Here is a 27,439-nt window from a genome sequence, read left to right as displayed (position 1 = left end):
CGCCACCTCGCCCGGCTAGTTTTTTTTTTGTATTTCTTAATAGAGACGGGGTTTCACCGTGTTAGCCAGGATGGTCTCGATCTCCTGACCTCGTGATCCGCCCGTCTCGGCCTCCCAAAGTGCTGGGATTACAGGCTTGAGCCACCGCGCCCGGCCACACTAGCAACTCTTTATAGTTACTCTCGTCTTCCCCAAATACGGTGAAAATAATCTGTTTTTTGAGCCACAGGATGTTTGATATATGTGTTAATTGCCTATGTGTCTTTCAAGAACCAGCTGAAATGATCTACCACATAAGATTTGCTCTCACCTGTAACTATTATTTATCTTCTTTTATACCACAGGACACCTTGTTTTATATGCTAAAGGTGAGAGTTATGCAGCCTGATTCTCCTACCTGTCTCTCTGAATACTGAATATCTAGAGCTAGGAACAATACCTTATGTATCTTGTGTATCCTCACTATGCCTAAAATGTTTCTTGGTAAATACTTCTTAAGTTAAATTGATTGTGTTGATTTAAATCACCTTTTAATTTTAAGTTTCCCAAAAGACATGGTAGTATTTTAAGTTTCGTATTGCAACCTACAAAGGCATTTCTCATTGCCCTTGCTTGAATTTTCATAGAGAAAACTCTGCAAAGCAAGATGCAATTTTAAGGTCATAGATTGGCCATTTGACGGAATTAATTCAGAATTTTTTAAATCTAAAAATATAAAATAGCATAGACTTAATTGTGCAACAAAACATGCATTGAGAATTTAATATGTATCATATATTAGGATAGGTACCAGAGATTCAGTAATGAATAATCTAATTCCTTTGCTCAATAGCTCACAATATAGAGTGTGAGAGAGGTGAGTTTAGTTTAATAAAAACGTGTTGAATATCTGGTATACCTGTGTTATAAAGGAAGAATCCACAAGGGGATTTTGAGAGACAGAGGAGGATTGATTGCCAAACTCACTTTGCAGTGTTAATGATAGTTTCTTGTATAGATGTGTAAACTCATAAATGGTTTATATACCATGTTATTTATGGGAAAATTTATGTACAATATACTGTACATAGAATCAGACAAGGTTTCAAGGAGACAAGGTGGAAGTCAAACTGGGCCCTAAAAATGAGTAGTATTTAGCAAAAGAAGGGAAAATAGCACCCAAGAAAAGGAAATACAAAATACAAATTCATGGGAATATGGAAGTAGATGACTTGTTTTAGAGAAAAGTGCTTAGAAGTCTGTAATGGTATGGTGGGGAACATGGCAGAGTATGAGGCTGGGAAAACAGAGTGGAGTATAGTGAGTTTGAGTATTGCCATGGTACCAAGCTAAATAATGTAGATAATGATTTCGTGGGACAGGAATCTTCTAAATAATTTTTTCAATCTTAACTGTTAATAAAGGTATACTATACTCCAATAAATACCATATATAATAAGTACATGGCTTAATTAATTTTTGCAAACTCAAATTTAAACCAGCAACAAGATTAAAATATAAAGCATTCCAGCACCTCGGAAATTCCTCGCTTCCAATCAGTAGTGCAAGACTAACCATTATCATGACTTCTAACAGCACTGATTAGTTTGACTTGTTTATATATTTTGAGTATGGAATCACATAGTATCTTTTGTGTCTGGCTTCTTTTTTATATTTGAAAGACTAATCATTTATGTTGCTACAGGTAGTTGAAGACTATTTTCATCTCTATAGACTATTCCAATATATAAATATACAATTAATAATAATTCTATTTGTAATAGATATTTGGATTCTGTATAGTTCAGAGCTGTTTTGAATATTGTGGCTTTGAACATTCTAGCATATGTTTTTTGATAAACATACATATGCCTTTCTGTTGGGTATATACTCATAAGTAGAATAACTGATGTTTGCAGACACTGCCACACAATTTTTCAAAGTGGTTTCACTAATTTAAACTTGATGAGTGTTCTGTTACTCCTCACCCTCAACAAAACATGCTAAAATGTTTAAGGAAGGGAAAGGGAAAATATATGTACTAATCAATTATTAGCAGCTTTTACACATTATTGGGGTTTTGGGATAGATATCATTATACCATTATTCTCATGTGACTAACAAGGAAACACGAAAATTAAGAAAGTAGCCCACAGTCTTATGATGTAAATAATAACTAACATTGGAACTTATTATAAGCTAGAGTCTTTGGCAGACTGAATAGTTACCGCCCCCCCCCAAGATGTTCACACTCTAATACTTGGAACCTATGAATATTACATTTTATGAAAAAGATTTTGCAGATGTCATTAAGTTAAAGATTTAGAAATGGGCAGATTGGCTTGGATTATTTAGGGAGGGAGGAATTCAATGCAATCACAAATGTCCTTTAAGAAAGAGGCGGAGGGAAATTTCAGACAGAAGAGGAAAAGGCAATGTGACCATGCAGGGAGAGATTGAAGTGATGCAGGCACAAGCCAAGGAATGCAAGCAGCCGCTGGAACCAGAGAGGGAAGGAATATATTCTCCCCTAGAACCTTCAGTGAGAACATGGTACAACTGACATCTTGGTTTTGGCCCTGTGAAACTGATTTTGTTTTCTGGCCTCCAGATCTATGAGAAAATAAAATTCTGTTGTTTTATGACACCAAGTTTGTGGTAATTTGTGACAACAGCCATAGGGAACTCATATATGTGATAAGTAATGAGCCCAAAAGTTTTCATTCATTATGTCACTTAATACTGTGAGGTAGATATGATTAGCTCTATTTTATAGAGAAAGAAAGAAGCTTAAATAACTCGTGCAAGGACACAGAGCTAGCAAGAATCAGAGATGGGATTTGAAAACCAGAGACTATATGACTCCAAAGATAATACTGATGACCAATAAAGTAATTAGAAGAATCAGCCTCTAATCCAGGTTTCTGGCCCCCAAAGTCAAAATTTCTCCATCACATGCCGTGTAATGAATTTGTGCTTTACAAAAAGCTTCAGAAAGTGCTATAAATGATAGATTAGAATGAGAGAATCAGGTGACAGGGAGAACAGTCAGGAAACCAATTGAATTATTTAAGCCAAAAATATCGGAAACCTGGACCAAGTTTATGTGAGAATCCGGACCAGTGATGGAATAGAATCATTTTTCAGCTACAGAATCATCACTGTTCAGGACTGAGGGTGCCTTATTTTATGTCCATAAATCAATGACTGAATGAGTAAATAAGTGAATGAATGAATGCTTTCTCAGGACTATATTACGCATGAAATTACTTCAAACTATACGCAAATTTTCTCGCCTGATTGTAGAACCATATATGCAATGCCTTGAATCTATAGAAATACAAGTGTGTTTTTAGTGTCAGTTCAGAACTTTGAATAAGGAAAAGAAAATAGGATGCAAAAGAGGTTGCTTATCCCACTCTATAAACCCTAGTGTTTCCAATATATGTAAACATTGTAAAATGATCACTACAATTAAACTAATTAACATATCCATCACTTCTACATAGTTACCATTATGTGTGTGTGTGGAGAAGATTAAATTTAAGATCTATCTTCTTAGCAAATTTCAAGCATAAAATACAGTATTGTTAACTGTTGTCACTACACTGTACATTAGATCTCCAGAATTTATTCATTTGCATGACAGAAGCTTTGTACCTTTTACCAACATCACTCCATTTCTCCCTCCCGTCAGCCTCTAGCAACTATGCTCCATGTGTGTACATATATCAAAATAGTAAGTTTTATACGTTGTAGATATATTATTTTTATATCAATTATATCTCAATGAAGGTGTTTTTAAAACTCCAGTGGTTTTCAGTTTCCTATACAGAAAATGTGCTGGAAATCACATTAGGGTAGAAAGTCCAAACTTCATAATATTAATGTAAGTGATTCTAAGAAAATGACATGGCTCTTGTGAGAAGTAATTACTTTTTAACCCACATGACTCTAGAAATTTTAGTTGTAAAAGTAATACATACTTGTTTTCAAGACTGAAAAACAAAGACAAAGTAAAAAGAGACAATATGAAATACTCATTAACCCACCACTCAGAAATATTTGCAGTTCACATTTTCCGTTTTTCCCTTTAGTCAGTTTGCTATGTATGTGTGTTAACATAATTGGGATCATGGAGTATCCAAATACTGTTTTTCTTTTTTTTTCCACCTATTCTTTCACTGTGAAGAATTTTCAATGTCAATAAATATTTGTCAAAAAAATTCAAATGATTATGTATTTGATGAACACTGATTAAATATCTGTTATATGACAGGTATTATACACTTGATGCTTAAGATCCATTGGAAAATAGCACCTGAGATCACTCCTCTCAAAAATATATTCATCTAGGGGAGGAGATGAGAATTTTTGTTTGTTTGTTTGAAACAAGGTCTTGATTTGTAACCCAGGCTGGAGTGTAGTGACAGCAATCACAGCTCACTGCAGCCTCCACCTCCCAGACTCAAACGATTCTCCCACCTCAGCCTCCCGAGTAGCTAGGACTACAGGCACATGTCACCACGCCCAGCTCCATTTTTTAATTTTTTTTTAAATTTTTTGAAGAGGCAGGTCTCCCTCTGTTGTGTAGGCTGGTCTCAAACTCTAGGGTTCAAGTGATCTGTCCACTTCAGACTCCCAAATTGCTGGGATTACAAGTGTGAGCCACCGTGCCTGAACTAGGAGATGGGAATTTAACAGGCAATTTATGGAGAAATCTTTACTCACACGATTCCCTCAATGGCATTTTTGAGAGTTAACTACAGGTCCTTATAAAATTATAGCCGTCACCATTAATTCTCTAGCAATCTCTTAGCTACTTTCTTTTTATTTGCATGAAGTCTCTCACGGTTTTCCTGTATAGACACTTGAATCATAGCCCGCCTGAATTCTACAGACTAACACCTGGGAACCATCTTACAATTTTCTCCTTTAGCTCATTCTGGGAGATTTTCTTTGAGGTGTTGAGAGAGCCGTGTCTCAGGAATTATTCTGTTTGTTCTTCGTATAGTGCTTTCACTTCAGGAGAAAGGGATGGGGGAGATATCTGTTTTACAATTATTTATCATGTTTATGTTTTTAAAAGCCTTATTATACCAGGGATATAGTTGATATCCAATAGTTGTGACTGCTTCAAATACAAAAAAATGTTACTTCATCACTGTGGTGTGTACCAGTGATAAACATGCTTGCAATTTACTTTCTCTGTAACATCCATGAGTAATCTGTAACTCACTGTGGATGTGCATGCCATAAGCCAGGCTGCTGCAATGCTGGTTCTCCTGTTTTTAATTTTTTGAAGATGTCTCTGATTTAGTTTTGTGTCACATGTACCTGCACTTACATGCATTGAGTTGGCAGTGTGGTGAAATTTAATGTTTGTCTAACACCCCAATAATATATAGTTACAAATAACACAAAGAGAAATATTATCCCTATATAGAAAATTAAAATGTCCGACCAGATTGTACTTGTTCTTATTTAACTGAATGGAAAGAAAAAACGCCTTTCCCATTCATCCTTTCACTATTAAAACCATTTTTCACCAATGGGATCTAATTTCCTAACATACTTTACCATTATCTCTCAATAAATGGATCCCCCCAAAGAAGAAAATATTTCTTAAGGCTTCTGGCTCTGGCTCTCCTGTTTCTTTTTAAATCTACAACAATCCAACAAGTACCTCCATAAGATTGTCTTGCCATTTTGAAGACCAGGGAGAGGAACATTTGATAACTCTGATCTTTATTGTATTCTTTTCTTGGTGCACACACTTTTTCACTTCAGGTTAAGATATCCCCTCTGGCCTCCTTTAGCATTATATTTGATTCCTCTGTTTTAGCATTTTTCAGTGATGCATTAATTTCCTATTGCTGCTGTAACTAATCACCACACATTTAGCAGCTTGACACAGAAATTTATTATTTCATAGTTGTGTAGGATAGAAGTCCTACACTAATCTCAATGGACTAAAATCTGGGCGTCAGCAGGACTGTGTTCCATTCTGGAGGCTCTAGGGAAAAATCTGTTTCCTTGTTTTTTTCAGATTCTAGTGGTCTATATCAATTCGTTTTCACACTACTATACAGATACTACCTGAAACCAGGTAATTTATAAACAAAAGAGGTTAAATTAACATACAGTTCTGCATGGCTAGGGAGGCCTCAGGGAATTTACAACCATGGCGAAGCTGAAGGGGAACGAATACTTTTTTTTTTTTTTTTAAATTATTTATTTATTTATTTATTTTTATTATACTTTAAGTTCTAGGGTACATGTGCATAAGGTGCAGGTTTGTTACATATGTATACTTGTGCCATGTTGGTGTGCTGCACCCATCAACTCGTCAGCACCCATCAACTCGTCATTTACATCAGGTATAACTCCCAATGCAATCCCTCTCCCCTCCCCCTCTCCCCGTGATAGGCCCCGGTGTGTGATGTTCCCCTTCCCGAGTCCAAGTGATCTCATTGTTCAGTTCCCACCTATGAGTGAGAACATGCGGTGTGTGGTTTTCCGTTCTTGCGATAGTTTGCTAAGAATGATGGTTTCTAGCTGCATCCATGTCCCTACAAAGGACACAAATTCATCCTTTCTTATGGCTGCATAGTATTCCATGGTGTATATGTGCCACATTTTCTTAATCCAGTCTGTCACTGATGGACATTTGGGTTGATTCCAAGTCTTTACTATTGTGAGTAGTGCTGCAATGAACATACGTGTGCATGTGTCTTTATAGCAGCATGATTTATAATCCTTTGGGTATATACCCAGCAATGGGATGACTGGGTCATAGGGTACTTCTAGTTCTAGATCCTTGAGGAATCGCCATACTGTTTTCCATAATGGTTGAACTAGTTTACAATCCCACCAACAGTGTAAAAGTGTTCCTATTTCTCCACATCCTCTCCAGCACCTGTTGTTGCCTGACTTTTTAATGATTGCCATTCTAACTGGTGTGAGATGGTATCTCACTGTGGTTTTGGTTTGCATTTTTCTGATGGCCAGTGACGATGAGCATTTTTTCATGTGTCTGTTGGCTGTATGAATGTCTTCTTTTGAGAAATGTCTATTCATATCCCTTGCCCACTTTTTGATGGGGTTGTTTGTTTTTTTCTTGTAAATTTGTTTGAGTTCTTTGTAGGTTCTGGATATTAGCCCTTTGTCAGATGAGTAGATTGCAAAAATTTTCTCCCATTCTGTAGGTTGCCTGTTCACTCTGATGGTAGTTTCTTTTGCTGTGCAGAAGCTCTTTAGTTTAATTAGATCCCATTTGTCAATTTTGGCTTTTGTTGCCATTGCTTTTGGTATTTTAGACATGAAGTTCTTGCCCATGCCTATGTCCTGAATGGTATTACCTAGGTTTTCTTCTAGGGTTTTTATGGTATTAGGTCTAACATTCACAAGGTGGTGGGAGAAAAGAGAGAGAAGGGAAAAGCACCAGACACTTACCAAACATCCAGATCTCGTGAGAACTCACTCACTAACATGAGAACAGTATGAGGGAAGTGGACTCCCATGATCCAATCACTTCTCACCAGGTCCCTCCCTCCACACAGGCAGATTGCAATTACAATTGGAGAGGAGATGTGGGTGGAAACACAAGGCCTAACCATATCAAGGTCATTGTTATTCTTTGGATTCAGGCCCCTTTCCTCCATCTTTGCCTCTCTCCATGCCTTTTTCAGTCACGTCTTCCTCTGACGGTTATCTATGGCCTCTTTCCCCCACTTTAAGGCCCTTGTGATTACACTGGACCCATCTGGGTAATCCTGGCTATTCTCTCTATTTTAAGTTCAGTTTATTAGCAAACTTAATACTATTTACAATCTTATTTCCTCTTATGCATGTAACCTCACATATTCACAAATTCCAGGTATCAGGACATAGATGTCTGTGGTCAGTCTTTAGTTTGCCAATCACAGTTGGATATTATAATCAAATATTTACTTGTGTGTACCTTCTGTGAGTACATGAAATCTTTCGAAGCAGGACTTGGGTTCTCACTTTCTTATCCCAGCCCCAAGCACAGTCCCTGGTACATTGTATTTGCCAGTGAATAGCTGTTGAGTAACATGAAGTGTTATAAAGAAGAAGAAAAACGATATAAATATGTAAAGGGAAACATAAGACTTGTTGATGGAAGTGTTAAACATAGGTAATTTTGTAGTAAGGGTGGCATTATTCTAGTTTCATTTTAACTTTTTTTAAATTTTAGATTTATAAAATTGATGCATGTAAATTACATGTTACAAACTGGGAAGTATTCTATAATATATCATTTCAGAAAGAAAATCAATATCGGCTTAGCTTATTATAACTACTAAATAGGTAATCCAGCAAAAGCAATTTCCTAACCTTTAAAGAAGAGAAAAAGTGATTATGGAAATAGATTTTACATTTAGAAGTTACTTGCTGTGGCCTTTAAGGTTCTTGTCCTTTGTCACTCTGCCAGGTTAAGCAATCTTGTCCCACAGATTTCAGAGAACAGGCAAAGATTTCTGCACGTTTATATGGAGATTTCAAAACTTATGAGATAGGGAAATGAAAATGGTGACTCCAGCTCTCAGAATAATTAAATCTTGAGTTTGTCAAATGTGTGACTACCCTGGAACATTCAAAGAGGAAAGATTAAAAAAGAAAAATCTCTAGGAATATTTAAACAATACAAACCTGGCTACTCTCAAAATTACTTACAAAAAAAAAAAAAAAAAAAAAAAGAAGGAGAAATTTAAAGGTTGCTGACCCTGCAATAGTAGTCTTTATGAAGTCCACAAAATTTAACATGTTTTTCATTACAAAGGGAGGAGTCAGTTATATCTGGACATTCAAAACAACTTTCTGCAGGTACTGTCTTCTGGGTTAGACCCTGTTTGCAATGACAAGAAGGATGGAGAATGTGGCTGTAGAGAGAGGCTACCTGTGATCAACTTTTTTTTGTTTTTGAGACAGGGCCTCGCTCCATCACCCAGTGCACAGTGCATCACTGCCACCTCTGCGTCCTGGGCTCAGGTGATCCTCCTGCCTCAGCCTCCCGAGTAACTGGGACTACAGGTGCACACCACCATGCCTGGCTCCTTTTTTTTTTTTTTTTTGTATTTTTTATAGAAGGGGGTTTTGCCATGTTGCCCAGGCTTGTCTCAAACTCCTGGGCTCAAGTGATCCGCCATTCTCGGCCTCCCAATGTGCTGGGACTACAGGCATGAGCCACTGCCAACTGGCCCTGTGATCTACTTTTAGTTCAGCTATTTTTGATTTGTGTGACCTTGGGTAAGCTTATTTTCATTCCTTTGTCTCAATTTTTTAATCTGCAATCAAAGGTAATAGCACCTTCCTGATAGGGTTATTTTGAGGATTAAATGTGCAAAGACATGAAAGCATAGAAGAGTAGCATAGAAGAGTGCTCCAATGAAGCCATACAATGTGTTGTCTGGTTAGACTAGCTAGGAGAGTCAAGGAACATCTATGAATGTATCAGCTCTGTTCCCTGCATGCAGACAAACTATTGCCATACCTAAATGCTATAGTTTAGCCTGCTTGCTAACACTCCATAATGCAAAATATTGCACAGTAGAATCGCTCAATCACTTACTTTCTTTATGTAAAGGAGTGTAACAGTGTAGCCCTTTATTTGCCCTAAAACATTAATTTTTCTGATATAATGGGTTTATATCTAATAGTTCTGTGCACGTACAGACTAAACTCACTAATGCCAAATATGAATCTAGGACAGGTGTGGTGGCTCATGCCTGTCATCTCAGTACTTTGGGAGGCAAGACAGGTGGATTACTTATTGTTGGGAGTTCGAGACCAGCTTAGTCAACGTGGTGAAACTCTGTGTCTACCAAAAATACAAAAATTAGCTGGGCATGGTGGCGCACCTGTAATCCCAGCTACTTGGGAGGTTGAGGCAGGAGAATCGCTTGAACCCAGAAGGTGGAGGTTGAGTGAGCCAAGATTGCACCACTGCACTCCAGCTTGGGTGACAGAGTGAGACTCCCTCTCAAAAAAAAAAAAAAACAAAAATATATATATATATATATATATATATATATATATGTACACACACATATGTATGAATCTAAATTAAAATTCAATATGCTTACCTTATTAAAAAATTCCTTAAATTTAAAATGGATGTAAAATGACTTGCAATTTATATAACATGTGAAATGACACCTGGCTAGAAGCTCTCAATACAACTTCTTCCCTCTTCTCAATAAAAGCCTATAAAGACAGAAACGCAAAATTAAAATCTGTAATACTGAAAACAAAAACTAGCCAAATGACAATCTCCAGATCACCTGAGGTAGACGAAATTAGCTAGGGAAGTATTATTAGTTCTCCTCCTTGGCATACCTAGGAAAAAGGGGAAAATGAATAGTATGTACTTTGAATAAACGTGTGTGTAAATATTTCATATACATATGTACTGCACAGTGTATAAACAATACAATAACAGAGATGTATACAAGAGGTGGCTTTGTGAGAGCATTTCAAAAAGCCAGTACAATTGGTTTTGCTCAATTCCAAATAACACTTGAAAAATTCAGAAGTGCATTTGTCATCTATAGTTTTTCATGTGTGATTGTTCAGTTGCACACTTTAAATATAGATGCTTCTCAATTTAAGATTAATGTACATCCTGATAAACCTTTTTTACATTGAAAATATCATAATTTGAAATGCATTTGATACACTTAACTTACCAAACTTCATAGCTTAGCCTAGCCTATCTTAAACATGCTCAGAACACATACATCAGTTGGGAAAAATCATCTAACACAAAACCTATATTTTGTAATAAAGTATTGAGTATTATACATAGATGAGTGTTTTGTAGACATGATGGGATGCAAAAACAAAACAAAATATCCAAAAAACGGTGGCAACACAGAATGCTGTAGAGTATCAGTTATTCACCCCTTGATTGCATGGCTGACTAGGATCTTAGGCTCACTGCTGCTGCCCATCCCAGAAAAATATCAAAATTCAAAATTCAGGGTATGATTTCTACTGAATGAGCATCATTTTCAAACATAATAAAGTAAAAAAATTCTTAATTTGGAGACTGTCTTTAGTTAGTGCCAACTATTCAGTGCTACTTAAATGTTTAACAACAAGCTCTCCCAAAATAAATAAATAGGCTTTGTAGGGCATGCTGATTTCTGCACTAGTGAGTCAAGTAAATATTGTTGCTTCGAGTCAGTGAGTTTTTGGATGGGCTTGATGTAGAGCTCCAAAAACCAGAATATTGTTTTATCTCCCCAGTAGTCTAAATGGTCAACACAGGATGCTTTCTTATTCATATCTGTGACCCCAGAACTTTGCACAGAGCTTGTCACAGCGTAGGTATTTAGTTAATGTTTCTTGACATAATAGCAAGGAGAGACGATGGTCTCTTAATTTACAAAAGTAAATGAAGAATTTTGTAATCCTATCCAAGAATTCCAAGATACTTCAACTAAAAATGTGACACACCTCAGGAATCAATAGTAGGAATATACAGACTAAAAGCACATAGGAAGAAATCAATATAGAAAAATATTTCAGAACCAGCTTTGTTAATCATTATGCCATTATTGTGATTTACCAGAATTATACACTTAGAATTACTAACATCCAAATTATATGGGGATATAAAATAAATCTGTTCTTGCTTTTTGCCTTATGTCATGGCTGAGAAATAAATTGATATAGCATTCCTTTGAGGCTCAGAAATTTTTTGTTTCTTGATGTTTGAAGGTAATTTTTGGACTCAATAAAACAAATTTTTAATTGGTAAATTAGGGTGAAAAGTACGTATCCATTTTCAATTTTTATAGACATTGCCAGATTTTCCTCCACAGGGTTTTTACACATATGCACTCCTACCAGCAATGAAACAATAGATTGTGTCACCATGTTTGCAATGTTTGCCAGTCTATTGAATTTAAAATGTTTTTCTGAGATGATTTAATTTGTATCTATCTTATTGGGAGTAAAGTTGAATATATTTTCACATGTTTACGGTAAATTGCCTTTTTTTCCTGAACTATATGTTCGTATGCTTTGTCAATTTTTTATTGATATTTTAAAATTGATTTTTTGTGCTCTTTAGCACTTTGTGATATTAGATGTAGTTTCTCCTCCACCAAGTCATCAATGTCTTTCTGCTCTGATTACAGTGATTTTACCATACAGAAGTATGTTCTTTTTAATGCAGTCAAGCTTACCAATTTTAAATGAAAGCTAGATTATCATAGTTAGAAACACTTTACACAAACCAAATCATAAAATAATTGTTCCTTATTTTGATTTATTGTTCTATTTGGAATTTTTTCTGATGTAGACCATGAGGTGCTATCTTCTACTGGTTCTATATCTACCCTTATCCCTTCTACCCTCTTCTCAAATCTAGGAAGCGAACTTGTGGGGGAATATCACTTGCCTTCTGGTTTCTAGTTGTATTTGGTCAATTGAGATGAGTGGCAGCAGTTCAGAGGGAGAGGAGAACTGTCTTGTTGTGGGGTCCCTATGGCCTGACTGTGTTTTTCAACCTAAGGTCACAGCTGTTGTCTGATGTCCCTTTTCACACATCCCTCTCTGTCTCTCGGTGTTAGCCACTCTCTCCCCTTCAGGCCTATGTATGGTAAGAGGATCCTTCTGCTACTATCTCAGTACAATTTCTCCCACAATATCTCTAAACCTTTATAAATAGTCTCTTTATTAAATTCCTCATGTTACTGAATCTGAGTGTGCTATCATTCCTTCTGTAACAATGTCAGATAGAGGATCCAATATTATTTTCTTTCCAGGTGGTTACTTAATTGTCCCATTAGACTTTATAAAATAGTCCATCTTCCTTCACTGATTTGAAATACTAAATTTTGTCATATATGACGTTTTTATGTGAGTTTGCATCTACTTCTGGAATTTCTATTTTGTCCCATTGATATTTTTATCTCTGTGTGCCAATACCAGATGATTACTACTACTTATATGTTGCAGTGTGTTTTAATATCTGGTAGAAGAGGTGCATCTTCATTGCTCTTTGTGCTCAGGCTAAGATTTTTTTATATGTCCATATGAAATGTAGGATCAGACTATTTGTACATCCACTACCATAAAAAGAAAGGAAGACTAAACAAAGACAGGAAGGAAGGAAAGAGAAATAAAGACAAACAGACATGAAGAAAAAAAGAAAGACAGAAATCAGAAAAAAAGAAGCCCATTGGTGTTTTTATTGGGATTGTGTTGAACTCTTTAAACTTCTACTTTAAGGTATATTTTTTACTTATTAGTCTCACCTCTATGAATGTATCCTATAACTTCATTCTCATACATGTAAGCAAATATGGAATAACCAAAATTGTGCAAAATAAAAATGATAAAATTTATAGAATATTACTCATTTGTAAAATTTTAGGTACTTGTCTCTGTAGTAATATGTAAATATTTCTAAACATCCACTATCAAGTAAAAGGCAGAGTGCAGAGCAGTGTGAATAAAATACTAGCAAGAAATCATACATATTTCTACTTGCTTATAGATGAATGAAGTATATCTAGAAGGATATATACAATACTAATAGATGTGTGGCAGGTGTGAAGAAAACTGAATCAAGGAAAGACTGGGATGTGAAGAACATTTTTTTCTCTAAACTTTCCATTTATATTTTTGACTTAATCCATAGGTGTATATTAATTTAATTTAATTTAATTTAAATAACTACTTTAAAAATGTGTATTTACTTGTGTCCTATGTACAAAACATGACCTCCTGCCAAATTTGTGCCTAACACTTAAAAGAAATAGTACAAGTAAAGTTTGTGGAACAAAAGCAAACATTGTCTTTTTTTTTTTTTTCTTTTCTTTTTCTTTTTTTTTAAAGACGGAGTCTTGCTCTGTCGCCCAGGCTGGAGGGCAGTGGCGCGATCTCCACTCACTGCAAGCTCCGCCTCCCGGGTTCACGCCATTCTCCTGCGTCAGCCTCCCGTGTAGCTGGGACTACAGGCGCCCGCCACCATGCCCGGCTAATTTTTTTTGTATTTTTAATAGAGACGGGGTTTCACCGTGTTAGCCAGGATGGTCTCGATCTCCTGACCTCGTGATCCGCCTGTCTCGGCCTCTCAAAGTGCTGGGATTACAGGCGTGAGCCACCGCGCCTGCCCTGTCTGATTTTTTATAACATGGTTCTGTTAGGTTCCAAATATGGGGTAAGGCATGGGCCTTAGGTGTCTTCTCACTGATTTTTCTGTCAAAGTAACTCATCAAATCTCTTCCACCAGGCAGCTCTGATATGTGTGTCCTGACTTACTGATAACCCAACTCATTTTTCTGCCTTACAATGTGCTCGGCATTCATTTTATTTCTGTTACCTCAGGGCCCCTGATGACAAGTTATTCCTGTTTTGGTTGCAGATGTATGAAATCCGTATAACTGCTTTTTGACCCCTGGCTTCTCTTCCTAGAACTGGTTCAGTTTTAACTCAATGGGAAGTTTTATATGTTGCTCAGACTTGCCATCTTTAACAAAACCTTTGTACCCAGCATGCGCTCTTTAAGCACCTTCTGGAATCCACTGCACATCTTCTGCCACTTTCCTGTACTGTCATTTGGTGAAAACATTTGGGTGTCAAATTCATCTCTTAGTTTTTGGCAAAAATTTATGTCAACGAAGATTCAAGAAAACTACACTTCAACTTTTTGAAATTATATTGGAACCAGGCAATTTGCAAAAATTTTGAAAAATTTCTAAAAAATAAAAATATGTAAATGTTAAGTTAAAATTTAGGAGTAATTTGAGAAAGTGCAATTGCCGTGGCCTATTGATGTGAACCCTCGCATCCTTGGGCTCCTCCTCCTTCTTTCGTGGTTTTCATTTATATAATCCGTTTTGTCCTATTTACCTTTTATTACCCTCAGGAACCTTTTTTTGTTTTTTAATTTTAATTTTTTGCTTTATTGGCTTCTTAACTTTTAATTTTTTTTATTTTTTTATTTTTTAATTTCAATAGCTTTTGGGGTACAAGTGGTTTTTGTTGCACGGATGAATTATATGGCAGTCAATTACCTATCTACTTTTTTGTCATTTCCCACCACTCTAGTCCAGGCTCTTCAAGCCAGAATTATAATATCATTTGGTCAGCACTTAAAGACCTCAGTGTTCCGTTTCTTCCTACTCATCGCTGACAAATTAATCATTATGTTATACTATTTATTCATATTATTCTTGTACTCAAAAATCTTCTAGGGTTCTCCTGTTGTTTCCAAGATAAGATCTAAAGTCCTCAGTGATTTAATGATCCCTGTGATATGGAATCTTTAAATTTCATTTCCCACAGTCCTCCACTCCATTAGGTTTAGTTTTCTCCCTGGTATCCTACATATGTCTAACTTGTATTATGTCTTGTTTTCCTCTTCTTTCCATGTATTTGCATCTTCATTTTTAAATAACACTCAAGTAGTTAATTGAAACTGCAACTTTTACCTCTATTTTATTAACATTTTTAGTAGACACTATTGATGCCTCCTCATATCTCCTTTGCATTTATCATTCCAGTGATAGAAACTAGATGCTTACTGCATTCTAGTTCAAGCACTTTTGACTCTACTTGAAGCCTATCAGTCCAGGTAGGCCAGGAAGGAAGTCCTGGGAAGTGGTGAATATTCCCAGCACCCTTAGCCAATGATGAATGGAAGCTGAAGGATAAATACTCCATCTTTCTTATCTCTCCAAAAGAATAATTCTGAGTTATATTTTAGCATCTTTCTCAGTTCTTCAGTTGTTCACAGTGGTACCCTGCTATGGGAACCCACTAGATAAAATACCACTTATTGACTTCCCTCTTTTCCTCACCTTATTTCTCTACCTCCTTACCAGTGCCTTTGTGATCATCTCCCAAAGAAATAATTGCACGCAAATCCTTGTCTATCTTAGGGGAATCTAACTTATAGCCCAGTTAAGCTTAGTGTTCCACTATTGGAACGCTAAGCATGTGGGAGTTATTTATTTCCTACCGCTCAAGGTCATTGGCAAAGTCTCATAGTAAAAATTCAAAAAATTGCAACCTCAGGCATAAATAGGTTTAAGTCAACACTTCAGCACAGAAAGATCCTCTTTTCTTCTAGACTGCTGCGTCATTTACTCTTTGTATCAATCATTTAGTATATAATTATTCTTTCCATGAATGATGTTTATCAACTATGTGTCTGAAACTGTTCTAGGTACTAAGGATACTATGGTGAACAAGACTGGGAAAAATACCTTCTTTATGTTTCTAGTGGTGGAATCTGATAAAACAACATTGTCATATATAAGCATATTGTATCATGTGCTGCCTGGTATTGAGATGGTTTGTAATACACTGATTAAAGCACTAGCTGGCTGAGCAAATAGAAGTCTATCTGTATTCTCCCTTACTGACAGCCAATGTCCTATATTATGTTTTCCTCAACTTGAGTAGCCCCTTTCTATGCATTTGGTTTGTTTAGTCTGCTGTGCTCCTTTTCTTTTTCTTTTCTGACAACTAAAATCTTATATCTTATTTTTTTGTTTTTTGAAAGAGCTTTTAATTCAAGCCAGGTTGATAAGGCTGGTGCCCTAGTCCTAACTGGATCTATCATTTGAACAATTCTAAAACATACTGAAAAGATAAAACCATACACCAGTAGAATCCTCATCTGTTAATTAGAGGATAAATTAAACTGTCAGGAATACATCTCAAAGGGTACTATGTAATAATGACCCCTTGTAGAACTGATTGAATTAATGCTCTCATTTTCCGTAACACCTGAAGCTTTCATTGATAGTTATATACCTGTTGTTACTTATATTTTAGATGACCATTTGTCCAACTAGAGTTTTCGTTTAAAGGATTGCATAGTATCTTTATACTTTACTTTCCCACCACAATATCTGACATAGTCTGTCTTAAATAGGTCTTATGTATGTACTCATTAAATATTTTAGAAATAATGAATAGGTGAATATATAAAAATATGAATTGTCTAGTTGAATTACATTAGGAAATTTTAATTGATAGATGGTATTCAATCTAATTTATGTTTATGGAAAGACATAATGCCTAATATAGCTCTTTAAAATGTATATGGTTTATTTTCTTATTTCAACCTCACCTACTTTTGAATTCCTTAGATATGGAATACACAGTTTTAAATTATGTTAAATTCAATAAGAGAATAAAAAAGAATAGATAAGCCTTAGAGAAACACGAGGAGTTTGTGCCAATAGATTTCTCATACAACCTCATTTCTACTGCTGGGCACACAATTTGGCTTAGTTTTCTGGCAGCTGAGGCAAAAAAAGAATCATACTGAGCTAAGTAATATTCATACTTGATATAAGAGGCATAAAAATTCCCCTGCAGGGGCAAATTATTTCTTGGATATAAATTTAGTGAGACATATATTATGTAGATCTACATTTAAGGGAGCAGCCTGTACAGTTCATAATGTCTTCAGTTTTGTTTGTACCAAAGTGGGGAACTGCTGTTCAGATAAAAATATATATTTTTGCCTATTTAAAAGTTGAGGACAGAGTATTGAATTACAGGGCATAGCAAATACTCAGTTAAGTCATTCCTGTGGGGCCTTGAATAATATAGCTGTTCATGTAACTCATGTCTAAATTATTACAGAGATAGAATCTACCAAATCCAGATGAATAATCCTTACCATCTTATGAAACTCTGATTCTCATATATCCATATTTTAAGACAGTCTTTAACAAGTGCCCTTGACAACTTTAGCCATCACATGTGACAGGGAAAAACTGTCATTCTCCTATAATTCTGAAACCTGAATTTATATTCTTACTTGAACAAAGAGCCAACTCACTCATCATGGATGTGGGTAGCAGACATGTCTACAGAGTCAATTTTCCTCTACAAAATAACTTTGCGTATTTTTACTGACTCTCAAGAGCCCTGAGTCATAACATGGAAGAAAGAATATGGGTTAGAAACATGTTAAGTATATTATTGACTGATTTCATCATTCCAAGAACTTAAGGGTGTTTCCTATAGAACAATCTGATTTTCAAAAGAACTGCCTCTGTACGTGGATCTGTCAATTTTCCAGCTGGCAGATAATAATATTTTACATTTGAGTTGTTGACATTAATTTTCACCTTTGCTCATGTATTCCTATGCTGGTTAAAAATCTTTCTCCCTTATTTTCCATTTCATTTTTTTTTTTTTGGTCTAGAAATATCTGACTAATGGAATAAATCTAATCAATATGACAATTCAATCATTCATTCATCATTTACTGAGCTTCCAGTTTGCAGTGCTGAGCATATAGCAGTGAACCAGACAGCCCAGTTGTGCTCATGTAGCTAAAACCAAGTGGGGAAAATACACACTGAACAGCAACCACACTTCCATTTCCAGCAATATGATATCTCAGATGCCTAGAGAAATGATCTTCATATGCAACCTAAAATTTAGGAATAAAATATTTTAAAGAATGTAGACCTTTGGCATGGTCTATTGGATAAAGAAAATATGGTACATATACACCATTGAATATTATGCAACCATAAAAATGAACAAGACCATATCTTTTATGGGAACATGGATGGAGCTGGAGGCCATTATCCTTATCAAACTAACACAGTAACAGAAAATCAAATGCCACAGGTTCTAACTTATAAGTGGGAGCTACATTATAAAAACTTCTGAAAACTAAGAAGGAAACAACAGACACTGAGGTCTACTACTTGAGGGTGGAAGGTGGGAGAAGGGAGAGGAGCAGTAAAGATAACTGTTAGGTACTGGGATTAATACATGAGCAATGAAAAAATCTGTACAACAAACCTCTGTGACATGTGTTTACCTATGTGTATTAGTCTGTTTTCATGCTGCTGAATGATAAAGACATACCCGAGACTGGGCAATATACAAAAGAACGAGGTCTTTTGGACTTACAGTTCCACATGACTGGGGAAGCCTCACAATCATGATGGAGGGTGAAAGGCAGATCGCACATGGCATCAGACAAGAGAAGACAGCTAGTCAAGAGAAACTCCTATTTTTATATAACCATCAAATCTTGTGAGACTTATTCACTATCATGAGAACAGCACAGAAAAGACCCGCCCCATGATTCAATCATTTCCCACCAGGTCCCTCCCACAACACGTGGGAATTGTGGGAGCTACAAGAGGAGATTTGAGTGGGGACACAGAGTTAAGCCATATTATTCCACCCTGGCCCCTCTCAAATTTCATACATTCACATTTCAAAACCGGTCATCCCTTTCCAACAGTCCCCCAAAGTCTCAACTCATTTCAGTATTAACTCAAAAGTCCACAGTCCAAAGTCTCATCCAAGGCAAGGCAAGTTTCTTCCACCTATGAGCCTATAAAATAAAAAACAAGTTAGTTACTTCCTAAATACAATGGGGGTACAGGCTGTCAGTAAATACAGCCATTCCAAATGGGAGAAATTGGTCAAAATAAAGGGTTACAGGCCCCGTGCAAGTCCGAAATCCAGTGGAGCAGTCAAATCTTAAAGTTCTCAAATGATCTCCTTTGACTCTATGTCTTGCATCCAGGTTACAGTGATGCAAGAGGTGGGTTCCCATGGTCTTGGGCAGCTCTGCCGCTGTGGCTTTGAAGGGTACAGCCTCTCTCCTAGATGCCTTCATGGGCTGGCATTGAGTCCCTGTTGTTTTTCCAGGTACCTGGTGCAATCTGCCAGTGGATCTACCATTCTGGGATCTGGAGGATGGTGGCCTTCTTCTTACAGCTTCACTAGGCAGTGCCCCAGAAGGGACTCTGTAGGTCCCCTCAGTGTGGGGGCTCCAACCCCACATTTCCCTTCCACACTGCCCTAGCAGAGGTTCTCTGTGAGAGCCCTGGCCCTGTGGCAAACTTCTTTCTGGACATCCAGGCATTTCCATACATCCTCTAAAATCTAGGTGGAGGTTCCCAAACCTTAATTCGTGACTTCTGTGCATCTGCAGGCTCAACACCACGTGTAAGCTGCCAAGGCTTGGGGCTTGCACCTCTGAAGCCATGGCCCGAGTTCTACATTGGACCCTTTCAGCCAAGGCTGGAGTAACTAGGACACAGGAAACCAATTCCCTAGGCTGCACACAGCACAGGGGCCCTCTGTCCAGTCCAGGAAATCACTTTTTTCTCCTAGGCCTCTGGGTCTGTGATGGAAGGAGTTGCTGTGAAGACCTCTGACATGCCTTGGAGACATTTTCCCCATTATCTTGGGGATTAACATTCTGCCTCTTATTACTTATGCAAATTTCTGCAGCTGGCTTGAAGTTTTCCTCAGAAAATGGGATTTTGTTTTCTATGGCATTGTCAGGCTGAAAATTTTCTGAACTTTTATACTTCGATTTCCTTACAAAACTGAGTCCCTTTAACAGCACCCAAGTCACCTCTTGAATGCTTTGCTGCTTAGAAATTACTTCCACCAGATACCCTAAATCATCTCTCTCAAGTTCAAAGTTATACAGATCTCTAGGGCAAGGGCAAAATGTTGCCAGTCTCTTTGCAAAAACATAACAAGAGTCACCTTTGCTCCAGTTCTCAACAACTTCCTCATCTCCATCTGAGATGACCTCAGCCTGTATTTCATTGTCCATATCATTATCAGCATTTTGATCAAAGTCATTCAACAAGTCTCTGGGAAATTCCAAACATTCCCATATTATTCTCTCTTCTTCTGAGCCCTCCAAGACTGGGCAATATACAAAAGAAAGAGGTTTATTGAACTTCCATTTCCACATGGCTGGGGAAGCTTCACAATCATGGTGGAAGGTGAAAAGCATGTCTCACATGGTGGCAGACTAGAGAAGACAGTGTGTGCAGGGCAACTCCTGTTTTTATATAACCATCAAATTTTGTGAGACTTATTCACTGTCACAAGAACAGCATGGAAAAGACCTGCCCGCATGATTCAATCATCTCACACCAGATTCCTCTTACTTGGGAATTATGGGAGCTACAAGTTGAGATTTGGGTGGGGACACAGAGCCAAACCATATCACTATGCAATGAACCTTCACATGTACCCCAAAAACTAAAATAAAAGTTAAAAAAAAAAAAAAAAAAGAATGTAGACCAGAGGCCAGAGGGAGATTTACCCCAAAGCTAATAGAAGTTTAAGTTTTAGGGCTCCTTCCAAAGTCCTAGCAAGTTTGCATTTATTATTTTGTATTCTTTTTCTTAAAGAGTCTCCCCCAGACTATTTAAGATTCAGGTCCTACAAAGTGATTCTTGCCTTCATAAATTCATAGATGAATGAATGAGAAAGTAAGACAAAAACCTCAGAGATAATACATAAGGATAAGCTGTGAATCCAGAAAATTAAGGTATCATTGAAATAGAATTCATTTTGGTAACATCTATCCATCCTCTGTAGCCTGAGTGGAAAGAGAAACACAGGCAGGTGTTAGACAGGAAAAGCCCTTCATAAAGCCAGGATTCCAAAAGATGACACACCTTCATTGGGTGAACTAGAAACAAACAAAGAACATATCACAATGACAACAGTTGCCTGCCATGGAATTTTTTTCTGATGGAATGTTGAAAAACTATGCCTTAAGAATTTTTAACTACAAGCCTGACATCAGGAGAATATGGGGCCTAAAATTCTATTTGTGTAGCCTTCAAAATTCCATGCTTGCAATGTAGTTAAAATGGGCACTACATTCTGCTCATACAATCAACCTAAATCCTCAAGTTCATTAGAGCATTTTGTATATTAGTTACTGTAGGCAATGGTTTTGCTCATTGTTTTACTACTGTAGAATACAGGTTACCATGTTTTGTTTTTAGTCTTTAGCATTGGTTTCCTTTTGATCTTTTTATGCTACCACAATCGTATTGCCTTTGCAGCCTTTGCCCATGGCTGAGTCTCAAAACTATCACATGTTCTCAATTTTCCCAATTTCCAGTACCTAATTTTCTATCAGTAATCTTTGCTTCATATAAATGACTTCAAATTTTGATGGCTTTATATTGTAATTTATTATATTTATGATTCTGTGGTTCAGCTGGATGGTTCTTTTCCTAGTTTCTTATGGGCTCACTAATACAGTTCCATTCATCTGAGGATTAATTCAACGCTGATCCTCTCTCTGCATGATAGAGGCAATATTCCAAGAGAGAAAGTTCCACACATAAGCACTTAGTAAGCCTCTGTTTGTGTCATATTTGCTGATATTCCATGGGCTAAAGCAAGTCATATGACCCAGCCCAGAGTCAACGGGGGAGGGGACCTTATGAATTTGGAAACTGTTACTCATTGAGGGTGGCTGATGTAACAATCTATCACAATGAGTTGCAGCTTTTATATGGATACATAGCCAAATAGTTTCACCTTCTCAAAACTATTCCTAGTCAGGGGAGGTAAGATTAATGAAAATAAATAATTTAATGAATAATTGTATCCATTACATATGATAAATGATAAACACTTTATTAGAAATTAATATTTGGAGAATTTTATCAATAGTGAAGGAATGGTAAAATAATCTACAGTAACTGACTCCCCAAAACACAATCTCTTGAATTTGCAAAACATCATTTTATAGTGAAACAAGTAGATTATTTTTTGTCACTGGTGGCTATTTGAGCTCCATTCCACTTAGTACATTGCAAAACTGGAATGAGACGCTTCTGTTATATTTCTCTGGCAGTGGCCATGTTTAGACAGTCTCCTCCATATGGAGTTTATTTTGCCTCCCAAAAATCTATAGTATCTCATTATAGTATGTTCTAACCTCAATGAGTCTTTGATGTTTTTAACTGTTTTCTTCTCCTTTTTACTTTCCCCTCTCTCTCTCCTTGTTTCCTTCCTTTTTTTCTTTTCTTTCCCTTTCTTCTTTTTACATGGTAACCCACATATACATATAAGAACATTGACTCTCAAGAATTTTGAATCACACTTGGAAGAAAGAATGTGGATTGGACACATGTTGAATGTATTATTGACTGACATCATTGTTCCAAGAGCTTAAGGGTGACCCCTGTAGAACAACCTGATTTTCAAAAGAACTGGCTCTGGTAAATTTGTTTGAGTTCTTTGTAGGTTCTGGATATTAGCCCTTTGTCAGATGAGTAGATTGCAAAAATTTTCTCCCATTCTGTAGGTTGCCTGTTCACTCTGATGGTAGTTTCTTTTGCTGTGCAGAAGCTCTTTAGTTTAATGAGATCCCATTTGTCAATTTTGGCTTTTGCTGCCGTTGCTTTTGGTGTTTTAGACATGAAGTCTTTGCCCATGCCTATGTCCTGAATGGTACTACCTAGGTTTTCCTCTAGGGTTTTTATGGTGTTAGGTCTAACATTTAAGTCTCTAATGCATCTCGAATTAATTTTCGTATAAGGAAAGGATATGAACAGACATTTCTCAAAAGAAGACATTCATACAGCCAACAGACACATGAAAAAATGCTCATCATCACTGGCCATCAGAGAAATGCAAATCAAAACCACAATGAGATACCATCTCACACCAGTTAGAATGGCGATCATTCAAAAGTCAGGAAACAACAGGTGCTGGAGAGGATGTGGAGAAATAGGAACACTTTTACACTGCTGGTGGGATTGTAAACTAGTTCAACCATTATGGAAAACAGTATGGCGATTCCTCAAGGATCTAGAACTAGAAGTACCATATGACCCAGCCATCCCATTACTGGGGATATACCCAAAGGATTATAAATCATGCTGCTATAAAGACACATGCACATGTATGTTTATTGCGGCACTATTCACAATAGCAAAGACTTGGAATCAACCCAAATGTCCATCAGTGACAGACTGGATTAAGAAAATGTGGCACATATACACCATGGAATACTATGCAGCCATAAAAAAGGATGAGTTTGTGTCCTTTGTAGGGACATGGATGCAGCTGGAAACCATCATTCTTAGCAAACTATCACAAGAATGGAAAACCAAACACCGCATGTTCTCACTCATAGGTGGGAACTGAACAATGAGATCACTTGGACTCGGGAAGGGGAACATCACACACCGGGGCCTATCATGGGGAGGGGGGAGTGGGGAGGGATTGCATTGGGAGTTATACCTGATGTAAATGACGAGTTGATGGGTGCTGACGAGTTGATGGGTGCAGCACAGCAACATGGCACAAGTATACATATGTAACAAACCTGCATGTTATGCACATGTACCCTAGAACTTAAAGTATAATAATAATAAAAAATAAAAAATAAAAAAATTACAAAAACGTAAATAAATAAATAAATAAATTAATTAAAAAAAAAAAAGAACTGGCTCTGTAATCAAATCTGCCAACTTTCTAATTCTTACTGAGATTCAACGCTTTTTCTGGAGTAAATGCTCCTTAAATTATTGCAAGGCTTTGGTTAATTTCCAGAGTTCTGAAAAATCAGATTTTGCCTTTTTTTTTTTTTCTTTTGCCAGTTTCCTCAATGTTTTAATAGAGGGGTGGATTTTGAAAATTTCTTCTGACATTCTGAAGAGCTTCTTCTGTGGTCATTTTTTTAATGAAGTAATTAGAAACTGAGATACTTCTCCAAAGTAAATTGTTGGTTTGTGGGATAGTGGAATGGAAGAATGAAATAATCCATTACAGCAAGTGATTCCTGAGGATGTCAGAACCTCTCTTTTATGAAGCCTTCTTCTTGCATCTGGCTTTATCTCTACAAGGACAGAACAGATGATCTAACTGTAGGCTTTTCTCCCTAAGATTTAGTTTAATAAAATTATTTATACATTAGAATTGGATAGAACTCAGTCGATATTACAATCCCACTACTTATTAAGTATGTATTCTTATACAAGTAGTTTAACATTCATTAGTTTTAATTCTTTCATCTAAAACTTGGAGGCTGTCCTGGAAAGTCATGAGATACAGTAGACACTGTAAAAATGTTAGCAATTTTAAATAATAATTGCATTTAAGAGCATCTTTTCTTCAGTTATAGTGGGAGATGTTTTGATGTCTTTCTTATAGAATTTCTGCAAATATTTAAAATTACTACACACAATCACTGTTTTTGGTTCAAAATAGGCATCATGAATTGATAAAGGATATACTTTCTGTAAATGGTGAATTTATTTATTAAAATGTTTTTAAGTTTCAAAACACTTGGTAATTAAATATCCTTTGTTCTAAATAAATACAACTTAATGGAATTAGGACAATTGTGGACACTCCAGGATATAAAATATTTACTGACAAATATGAGTGACCAAAAATAAAAAAATGATTACAGAATCTACCTATAATTTTCTCTGAGCCTCCTTAACTTTCTTACTTTAAACTGAACTTTAAAAAATAAAAATAAAAACCCAAAACAAAACATCTTTTTTCAACTTCCTAAAGAATAAAAAAATAAAAAACTTCCATTGGACATCCCATATTATGCTTTATGTTTTAAAACCTAAGAACTCAATATTTACTTAAATAATTAACTATGTTTATACTGAAAAACATCTAAACATAAAGAAAGAAGAACACCACAAACCCACAGATACACACAATAGTTTTTCTTTTCTGATACAAAAATATAACTTTATTATGTACGTTTTTTTCATATTATCTCATGTTAGAGTACACAGCACTTTTGTACAATGATAATCCATCTGAGCTAGATGAAAATGATTATAGAAGCTAATGCATTTTTTTGGGATTGGATAATATTCTATGACATACGTTTGTGACAATGGTGCATACTTGGCAATATTTAGAAACATTTTAAATTACTGTCACTGAAGAGAGTCAGAGGCAGTGCTTCTGGCATCTAGTTGGTAGAGAACAAGGATGCTGCTAATAATCCTACAATGCTCAAGATGGGCTCCATTTACAAGGATATATCTGGTCCACAGTTGGACCAGATGTCAATAGTGTTGATGTCAATAGTGTTGATCTTGAGAAATTCCAGTCTAATCATATATTTTATTATCATTTTTCTTTTCAATATTTTTGATATCAAGCTATAAGATATTCATTTCCTATTGTGGTTATGAAAGTTTTTTCAAACACTAAATTTGAAATATGATCTTAAATTTGAACTTAATATTTTTTATTCTTTTCATAGTTAAGTATTTAATCCACTCGGGCTTATTTTCTTTTATTTATTTTATTTATTTTTTATTTTTTGCTTTTTAACTCCTGTGATTTGGGGTGCCAAGGCAAAAAGCCAATTGTGTGAATACCACTAATTAAATAACCTATCTTGTTTCTCCCTGAATTATGACACTCTATGTGCATGTAAACAATATGTTTTGGGATCTCTATTTTGTTTCACTCATTTATTTGCATAATCCAATGCAAGTACCACATAGTTTTGATTATTTATTTTAATATTTGATAAGGCATTATAATCTTTTTGATACAGGTCAGGCTATTCCTCTCTTATTATTGCTGTTTAATACTTCCTTGCATATACTTTAGCATTTGTTTTCCATGTGATCTTTAATAAGGTTTTCTCCAATTTAAAAATAATTATCACACATTATATTTTATTAATTTTAGCTTTCATGTTTATCTTTTTCTTTTATTTTACTCTTAATTTATCAAAATAAATATTGAGTTGCTTAAATTTAGATTTTCTTCTTAATAACAAGTGCTTTTTAGTCTATACATTTTTGCTTGAACATGGCTTTGGTTACACCCCACACATTTTGGTGGTTTTTTTATATTTCTTGCTCTCTCTTTCTGTCTCTCACTGTCTATGTGTGTATATATATACACATATATGTATATATATTTGTATGTTATCTATATATAACATATACACATAAACATAAAACATTTACCTTAATATAAAATATGCACATGTAAATATTTAAAAATATAGTAATATCAAAATGTTATGAACTGCCTGATCAATTTTTTAAAATATTGTGTATTTGTACACGCATTATATAATTTTATTTATTATTTATTATTCAATTATCTTACATGCTTGTATTTTATCTAATTATCTCTGTGAAATCACCCAAATTTTAAAATATTGAAGTATAATTTCACTCATTAAACATAACACAGTACAGAATGTCACAGAAATAAAATATGTGTAGCTTGCTGAATAATCACACAAGAATGCACCCATTTCCTATTACCCAATTCAAGATCTAGAACATTATCCAAATCCCAGAAGCCCATCTATTGCTCTTTCTCACTCAACAATTCCCTCCTTATCTTAAAATGAAATCATTATTCTAGCTTCTCAAATGATGAATTATTCCTGCCTGTCTTTGAAATGGATGCAATCATAATTGTTAAACATAGACAATGATCTTGTACAAGAACAGAAAATATTGTATACAGTATAAAATATCTGTATAATATTTTAGGTGTACTCATATATTATAAAACATACTTTATTGTTTTTAACTTCTTTTAAAATTTTGTTATGCAATTTTTCTGTTAGTTTACTTTTATTGCTGTCTAGGATTCCATTAAACAAATTCACTAAAATTTATTCATTCTACTA

This window comes from Theropithecus gelada, chromosome 11 (genome assembly GCF_003255815.1).
Source record: "Theropithecus gelada isolate Dixy chromosome 11, Tgel_1.0, whole genome shotgun sequence".
NCBI classification, from domain to species: Eukaryota; Metazoa; Chordata; class Mammalia; order Primates; family Cercopithecidae; genus Theropithecus; species Theropithecus gelada.
Note: the sequence above shows the minus strand (reverse complement) of the source record.